This window comes from Trichechus manatus, unplaced genomic scaffold (assembly GCF_000243295.1).
Source record: "Trichechus manatus latirostris isolate Lorelei unplaced genomic scaffold, TriManLat1.0 scaffold00010, whole genome shotgun sequence".
NCBI lineage: Eukaryota > Metazoa > Chordata > Mammalia > Sirenia > Trichechidae > Trichechus > Trichechus manatus.
The window spans coordinates 1,671,759-1,688,983 of NW_004443946.1; the positions used below are offsets into that span (position 1 = coordinate 1,671,759).

General features: G+C 42.1%; 1 long non-coding RNA gene across 1 annotated transcript; it reads left to right on the forward strand.

Annotated features, from left to right (window-relative positions):
* Positions 1–6,818: 6,818 nt before the first annotated feature.
* On the forward strand, positions 6,819–10,705 carry LOC111819503 (uncharacterized). The gene is made up of 3 exons (XR_002823104.1): positions 6,819–7,268; positions 8,206–8,256; positions 9,042–10,705. It is a non-coding gene; the product is annotated as an uncharacterized LOC111819503 (long non-coding RNA).
* The last annotated feature ends 6,520 nt before the right edge of the window (positions 10,706–17,225 follow it).

The following is a 17,225-nucleotide window of genomic DNA, read 5'->3' on the forward strand; positions in this document are numbered from 1 at the left end:
TAGAGGCTAATTTATTATCTAACAGTTGGGGGATGAATAAAATTATACCATTTGCTGCCTAGATTTTTTAATATTTATTTTTAAATTTCAAAACAGGTTATAACACTAAAGAGCTAAGAAACTGTCAAAAACATTTTAAGAAAAGATTTTACTTGAGAATAGTCTCTCTTAAATTAAGCCTAAATTGGATTCTAAATAGGAGTCCCCGGGTGGTGCAGTTAACACCCTTGGCTGTTAACCGAAAGATTGGAGGTTTGAGTCCTCCCAGAGGCACTGTGTAAGAAAGGCCTGGTGATTTACTTCCAAACAGTCAGCCACTGAAAACCCTTTGGAGCACAGTTCTACTCTGATACACACGGGGTCGCCATGAGTCAGAATCAACTCAACAATAACTAATAGATTCTAAATGAGGCAAATGTTACAAATTGTTGGCTGCCACCAAAAATGCCATACATATAAGTGTTCAATCACTACTTATTCATTTACTATGTGTTTATGGAATTTTAAAGTGTGGTTCTCATAGACTTGTGTATCCAATGATGGGATCCTCAAGATAGCCTGACCGCACAGTGGATCCACGTTTTGGGGTCAGGCAAACCACAGTTGCTTCCTTCCTTGCTGGGGTCCAGTTCCTCCCAATCTGAGCAGGAGGCCCAAAATGGACTCTGTGCGCTGAGCCCATCCCCAGTATAGGGAGAGGTCCAGCTTGAACTTTAGTGCAACTCCCCAGGGGATAGACATGACTTCCTCAGGCAAAGCTGTCCACTTTATTTTTTTGGCTGCCTAGATGATTGGCGTTGAGGTCACACATGGGAGCAGTGCTGGATTAAGGCATGTGAGGCCCTAAACACTGGTAATCTGTGGTGTCCCCTCCTCTGCTTACTCATGCATTTGAACAGGATATGTGAGTTATAGATATGTGTATGTGTGTCTTAGGTATCCATGATTAACTTCTTTTGAAATGCAACTGTAATATTAGTAATTGAACAGAAAAATGGTGTATGCTATTTTAGCAGAATGAGATGAACTGGATTATAAAATTTTTAGTGGATGTGGGGTACTAAGATTTTTACTATATCCCATATTTTCCACAAAAAGAATATTCCACATATTCTACAGCAAAGAAAATGAGTCAGTGAACTTAGCTCTTTCAACAATTAGTGTAAAATCCTGCCAGTCTTCCACAATGAAAAATTGACTTTTGCCAGTTTTGCTTTAAACAGCTCATACTTCAATTTTGATGCTAGCTTCATAATAAATCTGGTAATTATAAATGAACACATGAAAAGATGTCGTAAAAGAAAATTTAATAATCAGAAAAAAAATTACAACAAGTTACTATGTTTTACTTTTAGAAAGATCTTTCGTCTCTAACATGTTTAAAAATGTTTCTATTCTTTGCTCTTATAAATTCTTCAATGATTTCATCACAATTAAGCAGCTGAACAATATATATTTCCATACATAATAGGGATAATGAATCGAATCTTTCTTGAATCATTGTTGTAAGCTGAGGGTTTTTGAGTCTCTTTAGGGACGAAAATGAGTGTTCTGTTGGGTAATTTGTGGTCATTACAGTTAGGAATATGTGTAAAGCAATTACAACATTGGGAAATACACATTGTATTTTATCTTCTATTATGGAATCATACATGCCTACATGAGTAAAACTTGTCTTTCATGACTCTGTAAACTTAGTTGTCGTGTCAAAACAAAATTGTTGCACTTCTCTGTAAAGGTTTGTATTTAAGTCATCGGGATAAGCCTGCACTAATTTTTTGGATGCTGTTACGGATTGAATTGTGTCCTCCAAAAATAATGTGTGTCAATTTAGCTAGTCCATGATTCCCAGTGTTGTGTGATTGTCCACCATTTTGTGATCTGATGTGATTAGCCTATGTGTTGTAAATCCTACCTCTCTGATGTTAATGAGGCAGGATTAGAGGCAGTTATGTTAATGAGGCAGGACTCAATCTACAAGATTAGATTATATCTTGAGTCAATCCTTTTGAGATATAAGAGAAAAGAAAGAAGCTAGCTGAGAGACAGGGGGACCTCATGCCACCAAGAAACAAAAACCAGGAGAATGGCATGTCCTTTGTACCCGGGGTCCCTGTGCTGAGTATCTTCTTTTACGGGGAAGATTGATGCCAAGGACATTCCCTCAGAGCCGACAGAGACAGAAAGCTTTCCGCTGGAGCTGGCACCTTGAATTTGGACTTCTAGCCTCCTAAACTGTGAGAGAATAAATTTATCTTTGTTAAAGCTATTCACTTGTGGTATTTCTGTTATACTAGCACTAGATAACTAAGACGGATGCCTTCAAGCGTACTTCATCAGGTATCTCCACATTGTTTAAGAAGGTAAATCTATTTGAAAGAACTTTTACCCTCCTTTTCATGCAAGATTCAAGTGTGTCAATGATGACGTAGTATGTGGTTATCTGAAATTGATCACTGGCACTCAATACTTCTGGAGCACTTCTGTCATTTACCTGTTTCTTTCTAATGCTTCTGCGATGGTGAACCGCTTGATAATCAGTATTTGGAAGTGTTTGTTTTGTTGTGTTTTCAAAATTTTATCTCAAATTATGTAGACACCATGTTAATGACTGGAAGAGATCTCTGTGTGTCTTTTTTTTTTTAATTTTTTTATTTTTCCCATACAAAAATTTATACATACATTGTTATGTGACTCTAATTGCTCTCCCCATACTGTGACAGCACACTCCTCCTTTCTACCCCTGATTCCCAATGTCCTTTCAACCAGCTCCTAACACTCTCTGCCTTCCCATCTCACCTCTGGACAGAAGCTGCCTGTTTAGTCTCTTGTACTTACATGAGCTAAGAGGCACACTCCTCATGAGTATCACTTTATGTCCCACAGTCCTGTCCAATCCCTGTCTGAAGAGTTGGCCTTGGAAATTGTTTTAGTTCTAGGCTGATGATAGAGAATCCAGTGGCCATGCTCTCTGGGGTTCCTCCAGTCTCAGTTAGACCATTATGTCTGGTCTTCTTACTAGAATTTGAGTTCTGTACCCCACCTTTCTCCTGCTCCATCCGGGACTCTCTGTTGTGTTCCCTGTCAGGGCAGTCATTGGTGATAGCCGGGCATCATCTAGTTCTTCTGGTCTCGGGCTGATGAAGTCTCGGGTATATGGCCCTTTCTGTCTCTTGGGATAATACTTTCCTTGTGTCTTTGGTGTTCTTCATTCTCCTTTACTTCAGGTGATTGGGACCAATTGATGCATCTTAGATGGCTGCTTGCAAGCCTTTAAGACCCCAGACGCCACTCACCAAAGTAGGATGCAGAACATTTTCTTAATAAGCTTTGTTATGCCAATTGAACTAGACGTCCCCTGAAAGTATGGTCTCCAGCCCCCCGCCCCTGCTACTCTGTCCCTTAAAGAAAGTGTTTGATTGTATTCAGGAAACTTCTTAGCTTTGGTTTAGTCCAGTTGTGCTGACTTCTCCTGTAGTGCATGCTGTCCTTCCGTTCACCTAAGATAATTCTTATCTACTATCTAGTTAGTAAATAACCCTCACCCTCCCTCCCCACCCTAGTAACCATCAAAGAATGTTTTCTTCTGTGTTTAAACCTTTTCTTGAGTTCTTATAATAGTGGTCTTATACGGTATTTGTCCTTCCGTGACTGACTAAATTCACTCAGCATAACGACCTCCAGCTTCCTCCATGTTATGTTTCACAGATTCATCATTGTTCTTTATTGTTGTGTAGTATTCCATTGTGTGAATATACCATAATTTGTTTATCCATACATCCACTGATGGGCACCTACGTTGTTTCCATCTTTTTGCTATGGCGAACAGTGCTGCAATGAACATGGGTGTGCATATATCTATTCGTGTGACAGCTCTTATTTCTCTAGGATATATTCCAAGGAGCAGGATAGCTAGATCGTATGGTACTTCTATTTCTAGGTTTTTAAGGAAGCACCAAATGAATTTCCAAACTGGTTGTACCATTTTACATTCCCACCAACAGTGTATAAGTGTCCCAGTATCTCCACAACCTCTCCAGCATTTATTATTTTGTGTTTTTTGGATTAATAGCCTTGTTGGGGTGAAATGATATCTCATTGTAGTTTTGATCTGCATTTCTCTAAAGGCTAATGACCGTGTTAGCTGCCGCTAACAGACACATGTGCATGACTTTAAATTTACTTCTGAATCTTGGAAAGCTTGACTCGTCTGATGAAAATGCTGCAATATTTTATCCCACATAACCAACATAAATACATACTCTAGTGTTTGCATTTTGTTGGCGATGTTTTCAGCTTCTCTTTTGGTATCTCCTTTTTGTGTCTGGTCTTAAACAATATTTTCTAAGGCGTCTAGAATCTGAGTGTATGATTCCAGCATTGCACTCTTTGCTATAGCGCACGCTTCCCAATGTGTATTAGAAAGACATTTTAATACTCGATCATTGCCTAAAAATGTTTTAAGAACTGTCATCAGTGAGTTGTTGTTGTTGTTGTTAGGTGCAGTTGAGTTGGTTTCAACTCGTAGTGACCCTATGTACAACAGAACGAAACACTGCCTGGTCCTGCACCATCTTCATGATTGTTTTTATGCTTGAGCCCATTGTTGTAGCCACTGTGTCAATCTATCTCATTGAGGATCTTCTTTTTTGCTGAGCCTCTACTTTACCAAGCATGATGTCCTTCTCCAGGGACTGATCCCTCCTGATAACATGTCCAAAGAGTGTGAGACAAAGTCTCGCCTCCTCACTTTTAAGGAGCATTCTGGCTGGATGTCTTCCAAGACAGATTTGTTCATTCTTTTGCCAGTCCATAATATATTCAATATTCTTCACCAACCATAATCCAAAGACGTCAATTCTTCTTCGATCTTACTTATTTATTGCCCAGCTTTCTCCTGCATACGAAGCAATTGAAAACACCATGTCTCAGGTCAGGTGCACCTTAGTCCTTAAAGTGACATGTTTGCTTTTGAACACTTTAAAGAGGTCTTTTGCAGCAGATTTGCCCAAAAGATGCATCAGTTGATTTCTTGACTGCTGCTTCCATGGGTGGATCCAAGTAAAATGAAATCCTTTACAACTTTAATCTTTTCTCCATTTATCATGATGTTGCTTACTGGTCCAGTTGTGAGGATTTTTGTTTTCTTTATGTTGAGGTGTAATCCGTGCTGAAGGCTACAGTCTTTGATCTTCATCAGTAAGTGTTTCAAGTCCTCTTCACTTTGAGCAAGCGAGGTTATGTCATCTGCATAAGGCAGGTTGTTAATGAGTCTTCCTCCAAGCCTGATGCTGGGTTATTCTTCACATAGTCCATCTTCTCGGATTCTTTGCTCGGTATACAGATTGACTAAGTATGATAAAAGGATACAACCCTGACACATAAATTTCCTGATTTTAAACCATGCTAGATTGCACCTGCATGCATGCCAAACATATTTTAAAGTTAAAGTTATACGTATTATTATTTATAAAACTTGTAACTCTCTACCTAAGTTACAGTTAAAAAGTAACTTGATTGAATTCATTGCAACAGTCAATTTATTCGAGTTCCCTCACTTCTGCGTGCACCTGGGACTGGAGTTCCTATTGATTGTTGATCAGGACATGTGAAAGAGCATACCCTTGTGTTTGTATCATGGAAAACCTTTGCTGGCCCTCCTGACTGGAGTTTCTGGATCAACAGATGTGAATTTACAAGATGGTTCTCTCAAAATAGATTAGAGACTTGTCATCTATTAATATAATATGTCCTTGACCAGTAACTGCTCATGTTGGATCCAGTTGCGTACTGGGTGAATGTAGCAACAGTTAGACTTGACAGCTCACCCTCACCTCTTATTTATTAGAAAGAAATCATATACTCCTAAGTGACCTACTGAGATAAGGAGTTTCAGCTATATGGGAGGGGACCATACGAGACAGATGTCAATAAAGACCTCACAGTTTAAACAACCTTGCTCGTGCGTGCCCTCATGACCCTGCGTGAACTTTGTTTCTGGCTTGCTCATTCTCACTCAATGGAGCTGGTATCGGGGCCCTGGTGGCGTGAAGTAGTTAAGAGCTATGGCTGCTAACTAAAAGTTTGGCAGTTTGAATCCACCGACATTTCCTTGGAAACCCTATGGGGCAGTCTGCTCTGTCCTATAGGGTCGCTATGCGTTGGAATCAACTCGGTGGCAACCGGTTTGGTATTTTTGGTTTGGAGCTGGTATCAGTTTCATTTATTGCTCTGCCAGTTCCCTTCCACTGTGGTGCTCACTTTTCCTTGTGTCCTGTCTGTTTGGCATCTATGAGTCTTTGCTTTGGACAGGTGTCCCTGTTTTGTTGATGCCCTAAGCACGTGCTTACCTTGCTTATTGGGTATTCCTTCCCTGCATGGAAGAAGTGTTTTGAACTCAGTCCATCCTCCCCTTTGTCTGAAGAGGATTACTGGCTTGTCACGCTTATTAACTAGCGGTGCTCAGCGTATAATTTTTGCTTGTGCTGAAACTCTCCAGTGGCTCACAGTATGAGGCGGTTTTGTTCTGCTCGCCCCTCCTGTTTCCTTTCTCCTTACACATTTTTATGAAGGCCGATTACTTGCCATTTATTTAACATGTTATAGAGCTGAAGCTTGAGTCAGGATGAGGTGAAGAAACATCACTCTTAGCTTGACAAAGAGCGTGGTTGAAGGCTGGTGAGCTGAATGTGAAAATGTGAACCCTTTGAGATGGTTTTCCTGGAAATTGCTCTGCTGGCTGAGCTTCAGAAACATTAAAAAAAAAAAAAAAAAACCTGTTGCCGTTGAGTTGATTTCGACTCATAGCGACCCCCTAGGACACAGTAGAACTGCCCCATAGGGTTTCCAAGGAGTGGCTGGTGAATTCCAACTGCTGATCTTTTGGTTAGCAGCCAGAGCTCTTAACCATTATGCCACCAGGGTTTCCAAAAGTGGACCCAAATCTCATATCTGGTGCTTGCGTTCTTAGAGTCACCATTTAAGGATTGGCTGGTGCCTGTCCTGAAAGTATAGAGTTCTCTACTGCTTGTAACACATGACACTGAGTGTGTGTGTGTGTTTTTGCACCACACCCACAGGCTTGTCTGCACGGGCATGTCTTACAGCGGAACTGTTTACGCCTCCAGGGAGGAAGTGATTAAAGAACACAGTGTGAAGCAGATTTTCTTTATTTCAAGAATCATGTATCTGCATATCTCAATTTTTAGGTTAATGTCTTTGGAGAAATGTGAAGAAAATCTTGCATACAAATACGACTGATCCATGAGGTACAGTGATTTTTTTTTGCCTTCCTTCAGGACTTTGCCTCAAAAAGATTGGTCTAGTTGAAATATCTTCAGATAATTTACTTAGGAGAACGTGTGTGCCATTTTTTGGAGGAACAGCTGTATTTGACCACGCATGGGGGGAAGTGAAGACCTGAGTTTCAGGAAGTCAAGTTTGAGGCTATAAGAGGCAGTTATTTATATCAGAGTGATGTGTATTGAAAGCTGAAGCCTTTCATTCCACCACCATCATGGAACTAGTTTAGAGAGAGGAAGGGTGTGCATTTTGCCTTGTTAAATATCTACCGTACTAAGAATGCTTTGCGTGGTTCAGATTTCTGGTAATCTGTACCCAGGCTCTATTGTTAAAGAAAGGGTGCTCACATGCTCTTCTTTCAGCCTACTTTGAGGTTAAAACTGCTCACTTCCAGGTGGTTGATAGAAGTGTGACTTGATGTTTGCTTCCTTTCCCAATATGCCCCTTGGTGTGAGCACCCTGATGAATGTGGGAGATGGAGGGGAGCGGGAGCTCTTATTATCTCTGAGCTCAAAATAAGGACATTGGACTCTAATAACCACCAAAAACAGTGTATCAGGAACTCTTGTGTTCTCTATTTAGTAAATGAAGTCTCACATTACTAGCTTCCATCCTGATGTCTCTTGAGTGCCTACCCCCTCACTCCCCATGGCTCTTCTGGTTATAGAAAATGAATGTGTTTTGGAACAAACATGTCAGTATTATGAAGGAGAAACTTGGCAGTGTAATGACCTACGTGATATGCTTGACAAAAATTGAGAGACAATACATCTCAGATTTTCTGAGACAGACCTAAATTTTTGGTTCAGAAATATGACCCTGAAGCCACAGAAAGGGAAGCACTATTGCAACTCCACAGGGGTCATTGTGAGTTAGTTTTACTAAAACGATATTTCTGCACAGAAAGATGAGGTGTCTGCCCAGGAGGAGAACATAGTCCTACTTCCACCAAGGGTAAGTGGAAATTGAAAAGAGAGAACATGTGCTCTTTTGCCTTAAATGAGAAGACAGGAGTTAGATGTCAGAAAAGCAGGGCCTGCAGAAGGAGAGGAAGGAAACCTGAGTTGGCGGGAAGCATGAGAATATTTGCATAGACATTTGGATTTTTCTGGGCTTGCCTAATCCCAGTCTTTTGGAATTTGCCTTTTACAGGGGTAAACATGGTTTAATAGTGAGCAAATATTGGTTCACATAATTAAAACTTGTTGAGTTGAACAGGAAACATTCAAGGGAAATCTGCAGGTGCCTGCAAGCAAGGGTGATACTAGAGAGTTCTTGGTATGCCAGCTCTCTCTCCCTCAAGAAGAGTGTCCCTGGAATGAAGCCACCAATGACAGGAGAGGAAACAGATGGTTTGTAAAAAAAAAAAAAAAATAGGACGAGTGAGGAAAGGTTCTGAACTTATTAATAAGAGGCTAGCCCTGGAGAGAGTGTAAAAGGCATCTGGGGTATTTGCATTTTTGTTTATTGAAAACGAGGAGGGCGTCTCACAACTCTCTCTCTCTAAAATTCACTGAGGAGGTGAAATTTCTAAGGCTTCATGTCATCTTAGAGTTTAGATCTGTTCTCAGCCTCACTACAGGTTCCAACACTTTATATTAAAGAACGACAGCTCCAGCATAACTTAGAAAAGTTAGCCTGACGTCTAAAATCTAATTTTGCACTGGGGATGGATTTTCTTCCTGGAGGGAGTCGTGTGCTTTTTCCCTACTTATTATCCTGCATTCTTTTCATTCCAGGACCTGGTCACATTAGGACAGGAAGCCCTCATCCTCAGGCTTTCAGTGATGAATGGGAGGCGTACCCTGCGCTCAAGCACCACCCAAACCAGAGGAGACAAATGGGTGTGTAGCTCACCATCACCCATAGCAACATGATATGATACATACCATGGGGGAAAAAACAAACAAAGTGCTGATGGAAAATTAATCTTATTTGGGAGATTTGTTAAGGCTTCCTGCAAATGGTGGCATTTAAAATGAGCCTGAAAAAAGAGTAGGATTTTGATAGATGGAAAAGATTGTCATAAGATATTATGGTATCAGCATTTAATAATAGCTAAATGCATCTGTGCTGCACACTTGCATCTTTTGCAAAGCCTGGTGTCAGCACTCTCTTCTACTAGCAGGAGGTTCCAACTATCCTCTGGAGAACCACCCTTTTCCTGCTCTCAGCCTAAGTGGTTTGAGTGGGGCTGACCCTGCCTCCTGGCTCTGGACTTAGGCATGTGACCCAGACTAGCCAATAAGAGATATGCATTCCCTTAGCACAGTAATTGGTTCAGGGGTGGGCATGTGACCCAAACTTACCCAGTCCTGGAGGGTTTCCTGAAACTACTGGGGAAAAAAGCCAGTTGCTGCGGAGTTGATTCCAACTCATGGCAATCCCAACCTCATGTGTGTCAGAGTAAAACTGTGCTCCACTGGGTTTTCAACAGTTGATTTTTTGGAAGTAGATTGCCAGGTCATTCTGGGTAGACCTGAACCTCTAACCTTTTGGTTAGCAGTGAGCGCTTTACTGTTTGTAACACCCAAGGACTCCAATTGAGGAAAAATATTCACTTTCTGCTGGGGTTACTAAACTGGTTGGTTGTCATTCAGAAGCTGCGGAGCACCTGAGAAATGAAGAGAGAGATTCCAAAATTCTTGAGCATCTGGATCCAGTTGTGCTTAAAACTGTTGTTGGATTTTTTAGTTATTCAAGTCAATAAACTCACTTTTTAAATAAATCTTTTTTTTTTTTTTTCCTGTTTGTGCTTTTCCCTTGCAAACAAAAAAAGTCCTAACCAATACAGGAATCTTAACTAATCTTCTGCTTAAATAAACAAACAAACAAAACAGATTCACAGAGCAGGTTCCTAGCACAAAAGAAGTCTTCCTGCTGCTAACACCTTCCAGGTCAGCTTGCTGGACCCTGGTGATTAAGACATTTGGCCTTTCTTCTGAAACTCCCTGGTTGAGGCCTCTCGAGAATCTAGCTGACTCCTTTGTGCCAGATATTTTTCCGTGAATCAGAAATGAAGTATGCAGCGTTGCAGCCACAAAGTAATGAAAGAGCTCATTTGCCTTTTGTGTCTCTCCAAATTTTGTTTTTTCTGGGTCACACGTTACAAGTTAAAAGTCATAATGATAATCCAGTTTGGGTTTATTAACAGTTGAATAGACTATTGAAAAAAGACTCATTAATCATCAGAAGCAAATTCACTGCAGAAGAATTCCAGACAGAGAGTGGGACAACTGCCTTGAGTCAACTAACTTACTTTTTCTTCAGGGAAAATGGTTGAGTGTTTGAATTAAGTGCCACATCTGGAAATGTGGAATGATAATTGCTTTTACTGAGTGCTTACTATGTCCTTGGTACTAAGTACAGTATTTTGACTACAGTCTCTCTTTATTCCAACAACTCTATGAGGTAGAGCCTACTGTTATCCCATTATCCCCATTTTACAGGGTGGGGAATGAGGCAGACACCACCAGTTGCTACCCAATATCCATTCTCTCCTTGTTCCCTGCAAAAAGACAATCCCAAGTATTTATTGCTGCCAGTTCAAAGCTCAGGATCTCTGGGTGATTTGGGGGCCTCTTCTGCAGCTGGGGATGACCATACCATGTGACATAATTCTGACCAGTGAGACTTGAGTGGAAGTCTTCTGAGGATTTCTGGGAAAGTTGTGCTTTTTTTGTTTTCTTTTCTTTCATTATTACAGATTTTGTGTTTACTTAGTCTTTATGTTTTCCTTCCTTTTTATTTTAATAGTAGGTTTATTAACCTTCTTCGTGGTTACCTTGAAATTTACCCTTATCTTCCTAAGTGTGAACCAGTCTTTTATTACTTAATATTGCCTTGACTTCCTCTCCATTTGAAAGTTCTATACCTACACCATTTATTTCCCCTTTTATTATTTTTACATTGTAATCATTTACAGATTGACATCTCTGTTTCCCTGTTTTAACTCTTTTAGCTTTGTTTATTATTGACAGTTCTTTACCTAGATTGGTATCTGGCTGATGCTGTCCTGTGTCCTAGATTCTGGTTGTTGTCTGACGTTGTTGGCTCTCTAACTGAAGGGCTCCCTTTAATATTTCTTGTAAGTTTGGTTTGGTTTTTACAAATTCCTTTAATTTCTGTTTATCTGGAAATGTCCTAATTTCACCATCGTATTTGAGAGAGAGTTTTGCAGGATATATTATTCTTGGTTGGCATTTTTTTCTTTTAAGATTTTACATGTGTCATCCCATTGCCTTCTTGCCTGCATAGCTTCTGCCGAGTAATCACAGTTTAGTCTTATTTCCCCTTTGTAAGTTACTTTTCTTTTTTCTCAAGTTGCTCTCAGGACTTTTTCTTTGTCTTTGGTTTTGGCAAGTGTGATTATGATATGTCTTGGTGACTTTCCTTTGGGGTCTATCCTGTATGGGGTTCATTGAGCTTCTTGGATGGTCAGATTTTCATCTTTCATATTTGGGAAGTTTTCTGCCAGCAAATCTTCAACAATCTTCTCTGTGTTTTCCATTTTCTCCTCTATTCTGAAACTCTGATCACTCATACATTTTTGCTCTGATTGTGTCCTTAGGTTTTCTTCATTTTTCGTCATTCTTTTTCTCTGATTTCTCCTCAAACGAAGTGGCACCCATGGATTTCACTTCAATCTTGCTGATTCTGTCTTCCATTTTTTTCAAATTTGCTCCTAAAACCTTCTATTGAGTTGTCCATTTCTGGAATTTTGTTGTTTATCTTTTGGATTTCCAATTGTTGTTTTTGTGTGATTTCTAATTGTTTGTTTATTTTAATATTTTGTTCTTGTATTATTTTCCTGAATTCTTCTACGGCTTTGTCTGTGTTTTCCTTGATTTTGGCTATGTTTTCATTGGTATTGTCTGTGTTTTCCATGATTTTGTCTATTTTTTCCTTGGCTTTGTCTGTTTTCCTTGATCTCTTTTCTAATCTCTTGGAGAGCCCTAAATATTAGTCTTTTAAATTTCATATCATGTAGTTCCATTGCCTTTTCTTTCACCAGAAGATTATCTGATTCTTTATTTTGATCACTTGCTTGAGCCATCTTGTCTTGCTTTTTTATATGTTTTGATATTGTCTGCTATCTCCAAGACATTAAGTTATTATTTTTCTTTGTTTATTGATAGTATGTTTGTTTATTTTGTCCTGATTTTTTGTTTTGTTTTGATATGTCAGAGTGGGTGGGTCCAGTGTGCTTTGCTGCTTGTTCATCTGTTGCACAATATCTCTCACCACCTTGCCTGGGTGGGCAGGGCAGCAACAGGCAGGGCAAGCCTGCTTCACTTGACACTGTTTTGGCAAAGTGGCTGAGGGTGGACTGGATGGGCACTGTCTGCCTCCTGATGTTGGTCCAGCTGTCTGGGAGTGTTCACAGGCCCTTGCCAGCTGGTCAAGAGTGTCAGACAGGGAATAGTACCAGCTTGTTTCCCACCATTCAGCAGCTGGTCGAGTGGCAGGAGGGGAGGGGCAGTGCAGGCTCAGCACTGGGGATGCTCTAGTGGTGGTGGCGCAGCAGGAGCTGGCAGGAAGGGGGGTTAGTGTATGGGGCTAGGTGGGAGGTGGAAAGAAAAATTAAAAATAAAATAAATGGCAGCGCAGTGGGGACTGGCAGGTAGGTGGGGGTGGGCTGGACCCAAGACAATGTCAGGCCAGTGCGTCAGTGGCACTGTATCCGCAGTAGCATGGCAGGGGCCAGCAGGAAATGGAGGGAGGTGATGTATGGGGCTAGGTAGGAGGCAGAAAAGAAAAGAAAGAAAAGGAAAATGGCAGCATGGCAGGGGCTAATGAGTGGGGGTGAGGCAGACCTGGGGGCCAGTGGGAAGGGAGAGTAGGTGGCTTATGGGGCTGGATGGGAAAGAGAAAAAAATGAAAAAAAATGGCAGTGTGGCAGGAACCAGAGGGTGAGGGTGGGGTGGACCTGGGGTGGCAGCAAGCTGGTTGCTCTCTAGCTCCAGTGGCACAGTAGGGGTCGACAAGATGGAGGGGAGGTAGTGTATGGGGTTAAGTGGGAGGAAAAAAGGAAAGGAAGAAAGAGAAAAGAAAAAAATGGTGGCATGGTGGGGGCCAGTGAGTGGGTGCGGGATTAACCCAGAGGCCAGTGGGGGGGGGGGTGATTTACTGGGCTAGGTGAAGGGGAGAAAGAAAAGAAAGAAAAAAAAATGGCAGCAGGAGCCAGCGGGGAGGGGGGGAAGTGGTGTATTGGACTAGCTGGGAGGGAGAAAGAAAAGGAAGGAAGGGGGAAGAAAAAGGTGCAGCAGGAGCTGGTGGATGGGGCCAGGGAGGACCTGAGGCTCTGGCCATGGTGGTGCAGTAGGGGCTGGTGGGAAAGGGCATAGGTGGCATAGGGGGCTACGTGGGAGGGAGAAATGAAAAGAAGAAAGAGGAAAGGAAAAGCTGCATGGTGGCAGGGGACAGACTAGGGGAGGAGGGCTCGTATTGTGGACCCTGGCAGTGGAGGCTGCCAGGATGAGGGGGTTCTTGCTTCTACTCACCAGAAGGGTAAGGGATGGGGAAGCGTGTTTCTCCGCTTGCCGGGTGCTCTGTCTCCTGTTAGGAACTCCGTGAAGTTGCCTTCCTGTACTCCCTGTCTGGGGTTGTTGCTGGCTGTGTCTCAAGATGGTGAATCTGTGCTGTGTTAGTTGAGAGGGGACCTCCACTCTATATCTCTCCTTGTTCTCGGTTTTCCTTCAGTTTCTTCTTCCATTCAGTGTTTGATCTAGTTCTTTGTCCCTTAATTTGATGCTTAGGGTTCCAGGATTGACGTTTGTATCTGCTTTACTTAGTTTTTTGGATCTTTGCTGCAGAAAGATGGCATGGTGCCTCTGTCTAGGGCATCATGTTGGCTCCTCCTCAAGGTTTGCTTTTTTGATATGGGCATTGCCCTTTCTTCCTTATTGCTTCCTTTTTCCTGCCTGGAACATTGATGTGAGGCTGGCAATGAAGTAGCTGTGTTGTGACCTTGAGGCCACTATTAGGAGGAAAGTCACAATCTGAGGGTGGTGGAACAGAAAGTTAGAAGGAACCTGGGATGTTGCTGACATTGTGAAGCCACTGTACTTACCCTGGAAGGCCTACTTTCAGACTTTGTGAAAAAAAAAAAAAACACTATTTGGTTAATCCTGTGAGCCTTCTGATACATACAACTGAATGCAAGCAATCCCTAATTGATACAGGAAAAGTGAGCTCAAGGGGTCTAAGGGACTTGCTCACATTTACATATGAAGTGATCCTGCAACGCTAAGACACAGTACCCATGCTTAAAGAGTTTAGGAGGCAGATACATAAGGAATTATAATATAATATCATTAGTGCATGATTTTGCTTTGCATAGGGTATCATGGGTGCCTAGGAAAAGAGGGAAATGAGGCAAAAGTGGAACAGAAGTTAGTCAGACAAAGGAGAGCTGTGGGAGAAGCTTGAATAGAGGTATGGAAGTGAGACACAGCATCGTCTGCGCAGGGCATCACAAGGAGATCTGAGTTGCTGGAGCATGAAGCGTAAGACAGGCAGTGGTGAGAAATGTAGCTGGACTGTTGTTACATTTAGCTGTTGTTCATAACAACACACGCCAAAACTTAGTGGCTTAAAGCTACAACACTTCAACATTTCTCACGACTCTGCAATCTGAACTGAGCTCAGCTGGGTGGTTCTTTTGTTCCATGTCATATCTGTTGGGGTTGAAACGGCCAAGATTTCTTCACTCCCGTGTTTGGTGCCTGAGCTGGGATAAATGCAATAGTGGTCTGGCTCTCTTTCTCTCTTTCTGTCTATGTAGCCTCTCCTTTTGGACTTCGGCTTTCTCACAACATGGTGATCTCAGAATACTTAGATTTCTTACATGGTAGAAGATTTGTAATTGAGAGGAAGAGGAAGTTGCCAGTACACTTAAGGCCTGGGCTCGTAAATCCCAAAAAACACCTACACTGTACTCTGTTGATCAAAGCAAGTCACAAGGCCAGCCCTGAGTCAAGGGAGTGGAAATAGCCCCCATCTCTTGATGGAAGGAGCAGTTGCACGTACAGGGAGAGAGGAATTAATGGTGGCCATCTTTAGAAACTATCTCCCACAAGAGATAAGAAGTGGCAGGTGAAGCACTGCTTTATATGCTTGTCAGGTAGGTTGATGTGAATACTGGGACCTGGGGGATTTTCCCTGCTTCATATTTGGGATCTGAAGGGAGAATGCTTCTCAGGCTTCCCTGACCCATCAGAGTAAAACAGTAGTATGATTAGACAGAGGAAAGGCTGGAGTTTGGGCTTTTCTGAACCACCTTTGGTTTCTGTGTGGCATGGACTGTACTCAGAAGTTCCCATATGCCATGGGAGATGGTTGAATTGAGTCATAGAGCCTACTCTGGGGCATGCAGTGGTGAAGGGCAAAGTGAGCCCACAGCAATGGCTAGGAGGGCCTCTCAGATGCAGGCTAGATGAGAGACTCGCAGAGAACCTCAGGAGTCAGAGTGGCAGGGAAAGCTGAGCTAAGGCTGAGTCTACCTGAGAGAATCACTGAGCCCTGGCTAAGCTGAGAGAAGACCAGACAAGGAGTTACCAGCCATCCTATGGCAGAAATCAGTGAGGATCTGGAGGACATGGTATAGATTCAAGCACCTCATCTTCTAACCCTCCCAACGTCCACCCATAAAGTCACAAAAGGCAACACCCCTCCCACTCGAGGAATTACCCAGACGCCATCTTGGAGAGTAGCAAGGGGAAAGAGGGACAATCTGAGAGACTGAGAATATGCCTGAAGGGACAACTGTATTTAAATTACCTCTTCATAGCATTTCCTGGACTGCACTAAAATTGACCCAGCAAAAGAGGCCCATAAGGAAGAATAAAAAAAAATCCAAACAAGTTGCTGTTGAGTTGATTCTGACTCATGGCAACTCTATGTGTGTCAGAGTAGAACTGTACTCCATAGGGTTTTCAGTGGCTAAGTTTTTGGACGTAGATCTCCAGGACTTTCTTCTGAAGCCCCCTGGGTGGATTCGAATCACCAACCTTTTGATTAGCAGCAGAGCACAGTAGCCATTTGCACCACCCAGGGACTCCATAAGGAAGAATAGTTACATTACAATAAAATGAAGAAGCTATATTAAGTAAAATTACAAAGAAATAATAGGAATAATGACAAATTCAGGTTAACAATTGCCCCTATGGGAGAGGAGGGGGGATGTGGGAGTCTGCACGGAGCTTCGGCTGTCCTGGGAAGGTTTTATTTCTTAAGTTAGGACACGGGTACATTAGTGTTGTTATATTCTTTATGCCTTTTCATGTGTTTTAAATAGTTTATAATTTAACATTTAAAAAAGTCACACTTTTGAATATATTTGTGAGCCCATGATGGTAAGTTTAGGTCTTGGATATATTGTGTGGAAGTGGGGACATAGAAAGAGGCTTGAAACAGGAGTCAGATTTACTTAGAAAACTCACTCTGGCTGGATTTGAGGAGGCTAAGAATAGAGACAAGGAGGCCAGTGAGGAGGCTACTACACCAACCTAGTGAGAGGTGATGGTGGCCTGATCGCCCAGGTGGTGATAAGGGTGGCATAGAAGTCACATTGGCAGGACTTGGAAATTGACAAGATGTGTGCGGGGGCAGGGGAGGGAGGTGTGAGTGAGGTTTCTGGTTGGAGTGAGTGGTTGGGTGGGTTGCACCCTCTATTGACTGAGATAAGAGAATTGAAGTGAACGGTGTATTTAGGTGGAGAGACCGGGAATTCAATTAGGATGGGTTGCATTTGAGGTGCCTCTGGGGTGTCCTGGTGGAGATGACCAACTGGAGAGTGTATACATGAGTCTAGACCCTAGGGAAGAGATCTGAGAGTCCCTGACATTGATGTACATTGCAGCAGTAGAAGTAGGTGAGATGCCCCAAGGGAGAGCAAGTAGAAAAAGAGCAGAAAACCCAAC